This window comes from Capra hircus, chromosome 8 (assembly GCF_001704415.2).
Source record: "Capra hircus breed San Clemente chromosome 8, ASM170441v1, whole genome shotgun sequence".
Taxonomy (NCBI): Eukaryota; Metazoa; Chordata; class Mammalia; order Artiodactyla; family Bovidae; genus Capra; species Capra hircus.
In genome coordinates this window covers 50,392,003-50,403,622 of record NC_030815.1, presented here as the reverse complement: position 1 = coordinate 50,403,622, position 11,620 = coordinate 50,392,003, and positions in this window count along the sequence as shown.

Sequence of the window (11,620 nt, the reverse complement as noted above, 5' to 3'; positions counted from 1 at the left end):
CACAATGAAAAAAATTTAGTAAATGCATTGTGATTCACACTTTTACTTTTTAAGACTATAATGAAAAGTATAAAAACCACACATAAAGCTGAAAAAAAGTTTTACTCGTCTTTTATGTAGGAAAATTTCCTCTGTTGAACCATTTAAAAATCCTGGTGATAATTCTGTATATGCTACTTTTAGAAAAAGAAGTAGATATTATTATACAGTTGGAATGCCATATTCATGAAGACCAACCCTGAAGCTTAATATTTTCTTGGTGTTGAAAAATTTTTGTTGCAGTAAAATTAAGTTTCATGAGTATGAAGCATTTAAATTTAAAATACAATGTATTTGCATTATATATACACAAGAATAGTTGCTTTTAAGGTTGCAAATAGTTTAGTGTCTAACAAATTGTTACCAAAATAAGTAAATGTGGACATTTCTTTTGAGTATAAAATAAATGTGTTTTTATGTTAAAGTAAAACGTCACATAAACCACTTTAATAATGAAGTGAGAAATCCTTCAAGGGTTTTATAAACAGTATAGCAAATTATACTGTTGTCAATAGAAAATCCAGGACTTGTGAGTTTTAAATGACTGCTACAAAGGAGTTTTAATCTTGTATTCCCCTTGTTTATAAAGCCCGCTGCTCAAAGTTCTCCCTTTCTATTTCCATCCTGGTTTCCAATTTCTGATTATCTGAAAATGTAGAAAAGTTAAAAGCCTTAAAGGTACTAATATATACTCCAGAAGTCCAGGATGTTAAGCACCTCTATGTCAAAATACTTGTTATAAATTCTCTCAGGATGTTGGGGGTAGGGGAAGGAGAGAGTCCCAAGATGCAACCACCTAAGAAAAGAATTTTTTTTTTTTCTGGTGAAATATATTCTCAACAATACTTGAAATATAGCTTTAGGATTTTTCTTTGAACTGTTTGAATGTTTGCTTTTGTTGGATTATAAAGACAGTTTACTAATAATTACTTAATGAACAATTGTTAATGGCTACTAACAGAGATGTCCTTCCAGCAATGTTTTTTAATTGTAGGAAGTGGAATGTTGGTTAGAAATATTTAACTGGAATTTCTGGAAGAAATTAAGATCTAGAACAAGTCTAGGAAATTTAAAGGCCTGGTCGGCAGGACATTCAGAGCTCCAGACTTCCCAAGGGTTGCCATACTTCTGAGAGCAAGCTGCTTTTTTCTAAAGTTAGCAGTTTATAAAAATTAACTACCTGAAAATAATAGCTGAAAGCCAGACTTTAGAAATGCCAAGCCCTATCCTTGCTTACAGCAAGCGTAAAACCAGATTTCTAATCCCAGGGAGCCACAATCACCTATTGATTGCCACGACATCTGTGCCCCTGTTTTTGGAAGCAGGGTTTTCTGCGGAGGCAGGGCTGAAAAATCCGACCATTTCAGTGCCCCTGTGTAATAAACAGCTGACAGGCTTCCCAGCAAGGAGTCTTGAAATCCACACCTCGGCTCACTTGTTTCTCACCTACGGTCCGACCCAATTAAAAGTCCTCCCTTCCGCATTCAGAAGTTACCCTTTTCAGCAATGCAATCTACGACGCAGCATCTCTAGACCTCATGTAGTAGGTACCCTCTAGCAGACAAAGGGTGAAAGGCTTTGTGCGCCACCAAATACAATCTTCTCCGCCCCAGGCCAGCCCAGAGTAAGCCGCAGCTCTGGGGACCGGACTCTGTTCATCCGTGGGGTAGGACAATGACCTAAAGATCAGAGTCTCTTAACCCCTTTCTTACCTCAGAGCTACCCTCGGGATAAAGTCTCTTAACTCTCCTAGACTGGCGAGGGTGGGGGCGGAGGCGGGGTGGAGGCTGGGGGTCAGAGTGGGTTTGCTGGGTAGGTCCCTAAGGCAATCACTCGATCATGGAGCAAGTTTGCATCGCGCCAAATGCCCTGACTCAGTAGAGTTGCCAAATGCAAATCGTGGAGAGGAGGCTGAGGCACAGACAGGGACCACTGGAGATAGAGGACGAGTGTGTGCGCGCGCGTGTCAGAGCGTGCGCGTGTGTGGTGTGTTTGGGGAAAGGGAGTGGGCACACTGTAAAGCTGAGTTCGAAAACCACCCCCTCCCCCAGGTAGCCCAAGGCACAAGAGAAAGTTGATTCGTTTCCGCTCTCACTTGTCAAGTTCACACTCAGGTTCAGCCTGTTACTCCCACAAGACTTCAGAGTAGCCTGGTCCCTTCTCAGTCCTTAAAACAATCAACCCTGATGACGTGGGAGGGTACAGTCTGTAGGAAATGTGCATAGATGACAGAGAAGAGACAGTAAAGTGTAACCGAAGGAGAGTCCAGGAGGTAGAGAGGACTTCGCCACATTTTAAGGTTGATTTTTCTCCAGCACATACCCGGAGGCCCCTTGAGAGACCTCTTGTTAGAGCCCTCTGGGACTAGGGGTGGAAAGGTGGGCTTCCACTGCTTTCTCAAGGTGACCAGGAGGCAGCACCTTCAAACTTCCTGAGTCCCCCAAGTGGGCACCTTGGCGAATCTGGACTGTCACTGGCAAATGCTCCTTCAGGAGCAGGGCGATCAAGCTGCAGCCTACTCTTGTCCCACACTTTTCTCCACAATTTATGGGAGAGTGAGTGGCTTTTGCACCAGAGGTCCTAGTGCCCTGTTGGAGCTGAGGGAGTGTGTAGTTTCAGGCCTTCATTCAGAATATAAGAACCTAGCCACCGGAGCAATATTGATTGGAAGCAGAGAAGTAAGAGTTGGACGAACTCACTACCCCAGAGAAGAGTAGGGGAAACTGAAAGGAGAGAGCTTGGTGGTGAGACAGGACAGAAAAAGAAAAAGACTAGGATGTCTCTTACTTAAAGGTTCTGCACTCTCCAATTACCTAAGTATAGGTTCTTGAAAGAATCTGGTTAGTGAAGCCCCCAACCAGGACACTAAACAGGAACCCAATACCTGTGCTCACGCTCAACGGCCCCCAATACCTGTGCGTGGGTCAATCAAGACCATGTCACCTGGATGTCCCTGCCCCTTAGCTTTAGCTACCTCCCTCCCACCCAGCTGCTTGGACGGCCTCTCTGTTCCTCTTCTTCCTTCCTTCTCCTGCCACGTCCCAGCGCCTGGCTGGCTAAACCCAGTCTCTGCCTTAGCGTCCAGGTTCGCGGTTCACTTCCAGCGGAGCAGGGAGGAACATGCCCGCTGCCCCCTCCCTACGCTCCTAAAAAGGTATTGGAAGTGTGGGTGAGAGGTGAATACAGTCGAATGGAAGGTGATGAGTGTTTGTAGCCCAACTCTCCCAAGTTCGTCTTGGCTAGTCTACCTGTCGCGTGGGATCGGGGATGTAGGAAGGTCTGGAATCGGCCGTTTCCAACTTTCTGTTGCCGGGGCCCAGAAAGACTGGCGAAGCAGAGAGGAGAGCTTCCCCACTCTCGCCGCCACCGCCCCGTCGCAAAGAAGGCAGAATGGCTAGGAGGAAAACCCGGGGTGGGGGTGTGGGGCGGGTGCTCAGAGGCTTGCACTTATCCTCATGGCACGCGGGCATCCGGCCCACTCTCCGAGCAAAGAGTGAAGTGGCCAAGCAGAAAGTGGAGGAAAGTGGGTCTGGGCACAGCGCGCAGGAAACCTGAACGTCCCGGCACCGAAGGGGAGAAGACAAAGTGATTTCCTAAAGCAGGTCAGGCCATCCGTCCTGGCAGCCCAAAGTGCAGCCGGAGCAGGTGTTTTGCCCCGTCCCAGACGCGTCACCCCACAGCCGCCATCTCGCCCAGGGGACCTGCCACAGCAGTCGCTGCCGTGGGTCCTTGCCCAAAGTTCACCCAGCACCGCCTCCCGCAGCGGCCTTTTGACAAAGGAGCCTTCCCCGCTGCGGGCAGCGCGGGCTTTTATCCTGTGGAACTTTCTGCGCAAAACTTTTTCAGGATGGTGCTCGTCCTTGGGCGGCGCAGGCTCGGGCACGCGGACCTGGCCAGGGCGCAGCTTCCGCGCGAGGGACGCGCGCAGAGGACGATCCCGGAATTTATGTCTAGCCCGCCACTGCTCCCTCTGCCTACCACTCCTACGAAGGGACACGTCGGCTGACCTGGACGCTGGGGGCCTCGTAACCTGAAGAATGCGTGTATCCGTCCCGACGGCTGCCGGCGCGCCCAGTTAGCCCAACCCGGCCGGCGACCGCCGCGCACCCGGCGCGGCTAGCGGGTTCTGCCCAGAGGCATCCTTCTCCCGGCTCTCCCTCCAACCCGTGCTGGCATCAGCACCCTAGAGTGACACCCCAAAACGGTACAGTACAACTCAAGGACTGGGAGGAAGCAACTAGAGTCGTCCCACTCTCCAAAAAGCGCCCTTCCGCGTCCCTCCGGAACTCCCGGGAGGCATCAACACCTTCCCACAACTTTCTATGCCCAGGCCCTTTGCAGCCCACCTGCGAACGCGAACTCAGGAACTGCGCCCAGCCAACCTCTTTGCTCTTCGGCTGGGTGCGCCCCCGCCCCCCCTCCTCCGTTTACCATTTGGTTTGAGTTGGCCGGACCGGGGAGACACGGCGGGCTCGCTTACCTCGCATGGTGTAGCCGCTCTCCCGCTCCGCGTAGTCATGAAGGTGCTCCCAGCCCGAACCCGGAGAGCCCCAAAATCCCGCTCAGCAGGAGTGAAGAAGGTAGTCGGTGAAGAGCTGCTCTGCAGAGAAAACCATCCCTTTAGGTGGATGCCGTGGCCGGAGGGTGACGTTTGCCGCCGCCGCTGTTGTGTTAACAGTTTTGATGATGGTGGTGGTGGTGACTGTTTTGATGGTTGTTTGGTTGTTTGTTTTCAGGAAAGGTGAAAAAAAATGTGCGTGCTAGCTGGCTGGCTGGTGCCTGGGTTTTGTTTTGCTATTTTCCTTTTTCTTTCTCTTCAATGCGCTTGGTTTTTAAAAACCGCCACCGCCTCCGGCTCAGAAGATTTCTTTTGTGATCACTTGGACTGAGGAGGAGGAGGAAGGGCAGCAGCAGGAGCTGGAGTTGGTGGTGGTTTTGTTAGTTACAAAGAAGAGGGAGAAGGAGCAAGGGGAAAAAAAGGAAACAGAAAAGGAAGAAAGGCGGTGTGGATGGCAGAGCATGTGCGTTTTCACATGACATCTGTGCCTGTTAGCGGATCCACAATGTGAATTTTCACTGTTCAGTTACAGGGAGGAAGGGAGCGAGAGAGAAAGAGAGAGGAGAGAGATGGAGAGAGAGAGTCGAGAAGGGGCTTATACGCGAGGGCGGGTTTGGCTGGGACTTCCAGGCCCCGCCTCCTGTCAGCGCCGCCGCCAATCAGCGCCCGGCATCTCTTGGAAGGGCTGGGACCAAGGGAGACCGGCTTGAAGGCGAGGTGATAGGAGGGGGTTAGGACACTGGAGCCTAAGGCGGCCGGGGCTGAACTGGACAGTAGAGACTGTCCGAACTGGGTGGTGGAGGAGGAGAAGGGCCGATAGATGGGGGCAGATCTGCAGGTGACATTCACTTCCCACTCCAGGAGGAGGGAGGGGGTACTGACTAATCCTCATAGTCCTTGGAGGGGAGAGACTCCGGGCTCTCTGGGTCCCAGATTGCTTCCCTCTCTTGTGAACCCCGGATTGTTAGTTTTGAATTTATGGCTGCCCTTCGCAGAGTCCATTTTCGGTAAACTCCGTGTGCCTGGCGGGGGTTTCCTAGGGCGGGACGCTTCAGTTTTAGTGCAAGAATCAACTTTCATCACTTAGAGCACAACTAAAATGCAATCCCATGCAAGTAGCCGTCCTCTTCCTTTAAAACCATCTTTTACATGCTTCCTGCCTCAGTCCTAAAAATATATATATAAATAAAACAATGAGATCTCTTTGCCTTTTAAAATAATTTTACAAAATGTTCGTGCTTTCTTTTATCGAAGAAATTGATTTTATTAGCATTTGTAGTTGATATTTAACTAGCGTTGGGCCACAGGACTCAAGGATAAGAGCCCCAGGTAGCAGTGTGGCTACCTTAAGTGATGCAAGGTAAAAGGTTGATTGTGTGGTGCTACTGGTGACTGCGCAGGGCTTTAGGTGGGAGGAACTAATTATTCTAGTTGCTACTAGGAGACATTTGTCTAGAGGGGTCTGACACTTAAATGTAGGTAGGTGTTGTATTCCTTCGGTAAAAATTGTCCTCTATGACCACTTATTTGTATTGTGGTAAAAATCTAATACATATATCAAAACTGTTCCTTTTCTTTTGTGTGTGTGTGTGTGTTTTTTTTGTTTGTTTTGTTTTGTTTTGTGTTGGAGTATGTTGGAGTAGTTTCAGGTGAAGAACTGTTCCTTTTCAGGTTTTCTCCTCTCATTGATCATATGAAACAGATGATCACATCTACTTCCCATAGTGAAACTGAAAGTCGCTCAGTCCTGTTGGACTCTTTGCGATCCCATGGACTGTACCATGGAATTCTCCAGGCCAGAATACTGGAGCCATTCCCTTCTACAGGGCATCTTCCCAACCCAGGGATGGAACTCAGGTCTCCAGCATTGCAGGCAGATTCTTTATCAGCTGAGCCACCAGGGAATTTCTTAAATACTTTGATTAATTAATCACTCCAAAAGACAGAGAGATGAAAAAAATTTGCCTTATCTACTCAATTTTAAGGCATTAAGGCTTCTACTCTATAGCATACCTGTTGGCAAGAGCAGGCCACATCATTGATTAGATATCTGAATTATTTGATTTTTACTAGTATTTATGTCATGAAACACAAAGTGCAATGTAGAATTTGGCAATTATTTAGTTAAATAAATCACCCTAGCCCCCCCACTCCTTTAAATAAAAATGAATTACTTTCTCAATCTTCACTAGTGTTAAATTAACTCAGCCCTGCTGTATGCCCTTCCATTTGCAAGCCAATGTGTAATTTAGGAAAATTTTAGTATTAAGAGTGAAAGTTGATTGAGTCTTTAATTAAATGAAATGAACAAAAGGAAGTTACTGTTCGGAATAGTTATTCCCTTATAAATACCTTTCCCCTAGATTTGTAATTGACACAGTAGTTAATCTTTTAAGATAATATTTAAGGCTCCCTAGTTTTATCATTTTTAATCAAGTAAAATATATTCATCGTAACTACATTAAAGCGGCACTAAGTTATGCCTAATTTAGTTGCTTCATTAAAAATTACTGAATATAAAATAGTCAAGAAACAAATTGTGACTTCATCATTTTAATTTTATGTGCTTTAAGCAGAGACACAGGAATATTGAAAATTCCAAAGCCTTTGTAAATATTATAATTATTGTTGTCATTGTTTTAGATTCTATTTCTCATTAAAGAGGAATTTCAGAATTCAAGAATTTTAACTCTTTCATCTAGTCCTAAATTTCTAAACATTTATTGAATACTGAAATTTCTTTTGACTGCTATAGCATCTGTAATTATTTACAAAGATAGTCAAAACATATATTAAAAATATTTTTCCCCCCTACATATTTTTATACATCCTTTGCTTTGTGAGTTAACAAGGCATTCTTTTGCTTAGAACTATATCGCATATTTTTTAGTCCTTCCTGAACACTTTTGAAAAATTGTTAATTAGAAATAAAAACAATTATGTTAAATCATTTTTTCAAAACTATATGCGTATTATATATGTGGTAGTGCAAAAGTAACTTATTTTCTCTTTTAGAGTAGAGTAAATGTTCACATTATAAAATGTGGTGATCTGGGATATTCTGTATCTTCCTAAAAATTTAAAAACCTAATTCTTTTTTTTTTTACTTTAGAATATATGAAATGTTTTATAACTTTTAATTTGAAACATATTTTTTTTAATTTTTATTTTTACTTTATTTTGCTTTACAATACTGTATTGGTTTTGCCATACATTGACATGAATCCACCATGGGTGTACATGAGATCCCAAACATGAACCCCCCTCCCACTTCCCTCCCCACAACATCCCTCTTTTGGACTCAGAGGGAGAGGGAGAGGGTGGGATGATTTGGGAGAATAGCATTGAAACATGTATACTATCATGTAAGAATCGAATTGCCAGTCTATGTCCGATGCAGGATAAAAACCTAATTCTTGAGTGTTACTAGTAACTTTTAAATTGTTTCAAGTGAATGGAACCTATTTATGTAAAACAAATATTCAGGATTTAAATGAAAGAAATCACATTTTCCCAAGAAGTAACAAAATACTTATGTATAATCTGTTTTTGTAACCTATCTGCCAGCAAATATCCACATTTCAAGTGGCATAGTAATATAGTAATATAATATCCTTGATCTCATGAAGTTCTGTGTCAATAATTTTACTTGAATGATTATGAAACTGCCTAAATTTCTATAAGCTTTAAACTTTACTTTTGGCTCTGGGACTGAAGGATGTTCCTTAGTTAATAGCTAAATTTTGATGAATTTAAATGATAATCACTAAGTCACATAGATTGTACTCAATCTCAAGAAGTGATATAATTTCATTCAGATTGCCTGCTTACCTGCTTTGTCCACATATCACCACCCCATAAGGTTTAGCTGTATGCCCATGGAGAAATAAAGCTGTGAAATATCCGCATAGACATGAAGGTTTAATATGAGCCAGCCAGTTAGGGTGACCATGGCATTTAGTGTTACAGTGTTTCAATCCTAAAGCGATCAAACCCAAATTGAAAGGAATGGTTTACTATATTCTGAGCAGGTCAGTCTATATATATAGAGAGAGACTATTTTAAGTCACTGTGAATCTTGGGGGGATATTGGCAATAATGATAATGATATTACACTTAGGAAGACTGAAAGACTGGATGTTTTTAGCCTGGTTTAGGGAAGCTGTGTGGCTGTGAGTTGAAAGAGAGGTATAAAGCTGCCTTTAAATATTGGAAAAGCCAGAAGAAAATATAAGAATTTTTAACGTTTGAATCTATTTAAAATGGAAAAGGTGAAGTATTGAGTTCCCTATTGCTGAAGGAATTTGAGAAAAGACTGAATGAAAGACTGGTTAAAAATGCTCAACTATACGGACGTCTGTACTAGGCTAAAAATTGTCCCCATTATCTCCAGTTTATTCTGTAACTCTTAAGTACATTCACAGAAAGGCAGCAACCTCCACCGCAGTAGCTGCAGCAGAGTTGTGCTTCCTACTGAGAATGTAGGCTCCTTGAGAGCAGGGGCCAGAATTTCCCTGGGGTTTGGAAGAGCTCCTGGTACTCTATGTGTATATATATGTTTATGTTATATATATATATGTTTGAGTTTTATATTTGGCTGTGCTGGGGTCTTTGTGTGGCACAGGCTTTTCGCTAGCTGGAGTGAGCAGGGGCTGCTCTCTAGTTACAGTGCCTGGGCTTCCACTGCAATGGGTTCTCTTGTTGTGGTGCAAGGTCTCCAGTTGCTCTGCAGCATGTGGGATCTTCCTGGACCAAGGATCGAACCTGTGTCTCCTGCATTGGCAGGCAGACTCTTAACCACTGGACATCCAGGAAAATCCTCCTGGTACTTCATAGGGGACTTTTTTCCCCCTGCTGTGCTGGGCTCAGTCGTGCCTGACTATTTGTGACTCCATGGTCTGTAGCCCATTGGGTTTCTCTGTTCTTGGAATTTTCCAGGCAAGAATACTGGAGCAGGTTGCCATTTCCTACTCCAGGGGGTCTTCCTGACCCAGGGATTGAAGTCCCACATCCTGCATTGGCAGGTGGATTCTTTACCATGAACCATCTGGGAAACCCTTTATAAGTGCTTGGCAATTATTGGTTGAATGAAAACTTTTTACTCTTTTTCCATTGGATGTGGACCAGAAATGCAGCAAAGACCTCAATAAGGTTTCTTCTTTTTTCAGTTCAGTTCAGTTCAGTCACTCAGTCGTGTCCGACTCTTTGCAGCCCCATGAATAGCAGCACACCAGGCCTCCCTGTCCATCACCAACTCCCGGAGTTTACCCAAACTCATGTTCATCGAGTTGGTGATGCCATCCAACCATCTCATCCTCTGTCGTCCCCTTCTCCTCCTGCCCCCAATCTCTCCCAGCATCAGAATCTTTTCCAATGAGTCAACTTTTCGCATGAGGTAGCCAAAGTATTGGAGTTTCAGCTTCAGCATCAGTCCTTCCAATGAACACCCAGGGCTGATCCCTTCTAGGATGGACTGGTTGGATCTCCTTACAGTCCAAGGAACTTTCAAGAGTCTTCTTTAAAACCACAGTTCAAAAGCATCAATTCTTTGGCGCTCAGCTTTCTTCACAGTCCAATTCTCATATCCATACATGACCACTGGAAAAACCATAGCCTTGACTAGATGGACCTTTGTTGGCAAAGCAATGTCTCTGCTTTTGAATATGCTATCTAGGTTGGTCATAACTTTCCTTCCAAGGAATAAGAGTCTTTAGGAGAGAGAGAAGAGGGAGAAAGGGGTAAAGGGAGATGTTTTTTCAGTTTAAATTCTACTAATATGGGGAAGAAAAACAGGATGTTGGAGTTTGGATACATAATTATAAAAGAGAGCAAAATCTAGTTATTTGCATATTTATTACTATTTTCAATTTTATCCCCAGATGAGGAGTCTTAGTAATTTTTTAGTACTTCAATTTCTGCTTCATTTTTAAGTATGGATGCAAATTCAACAAGTTTGCAAAATAAAAAAAACAAAAACAAATGTTAAAAATGTTTAGGTTGTTCCCTGAGAAATACATTGGAAAAAGTGTTAAGGACCAAAACAAAATGAACTCTAATACGTGGGGTAATAAGTAAGTTAAAAAAGAGGACCAATATACAGGTCAGTAAAAAAGCTAATACTGAATGAGTCTCATGATCTGTCAGGCTTTCGAATATCTGTTTCTTCAACAGCCTACATGATACGTGTAATATCACCTGCCTCCTGTCCCCCATATTTTTCTTGTTGTTGTTGTTTTAAATTAGATAAATGAATGAGCTTCTCTGGTGGCTTGGTGGTAAAGAACTTGCCTGCAATGCAGGAGACACAGGTTTGATCCCTGTGTCAGGAAAGTCCCCTGGAGAAGGAAATGGCAACCCACTCCAGTATTCTTGCCTGGAAAATCCCATGCACAGAGAAGCCTGGTGGGCTACAGTCCACGGGGTTGCAGAAAGTCAGACAGGACTTAGCAAATTAACAACAACAAAGGAATAGAGGCTTAGAAAAGGTAAGCAACTTGTGTAAGATGACAGACCTAAACATGCTGGATCCAGGCTTCAAGCCCAGATACAGTCACTAAAGTGTAAGTTCCTTGAGTGCAAGGACTTTCTTGATTTTATCTTTTCTCAGTGCCAAATTGCTAGAATCTGGAATCTTACCTCGCAAACAGTGCTGCTTAGAAGTATGCCTGTAAATGACAAAATCAGTGTTTGAGCACTTGTCCACTGTTCCGTACCACATGCTCACACACTCTAGAACTGAAGCTAGTTATTTTAGTTATTTGCTAAAGGTCATTGAGAAAAAAAGAAAAAAAAAACCCACTGAATTTTGACTGAAAATAAAAGGATACTGTGAAAATTTTTATGATAATTACCTAATGCTTGATTCAATTCCATCATTGAGCTTATGACATGACTTTATAATAAATATTTTGGGTCATAGACAATGTAGGCCTGAATTAAACTGTTATCAGTAAAAAAAAAAAAAAGATTAGAATGTATTTAGATGTACAAAAATGCTTAGTCAAAAAACTGAAAGGAGATGCA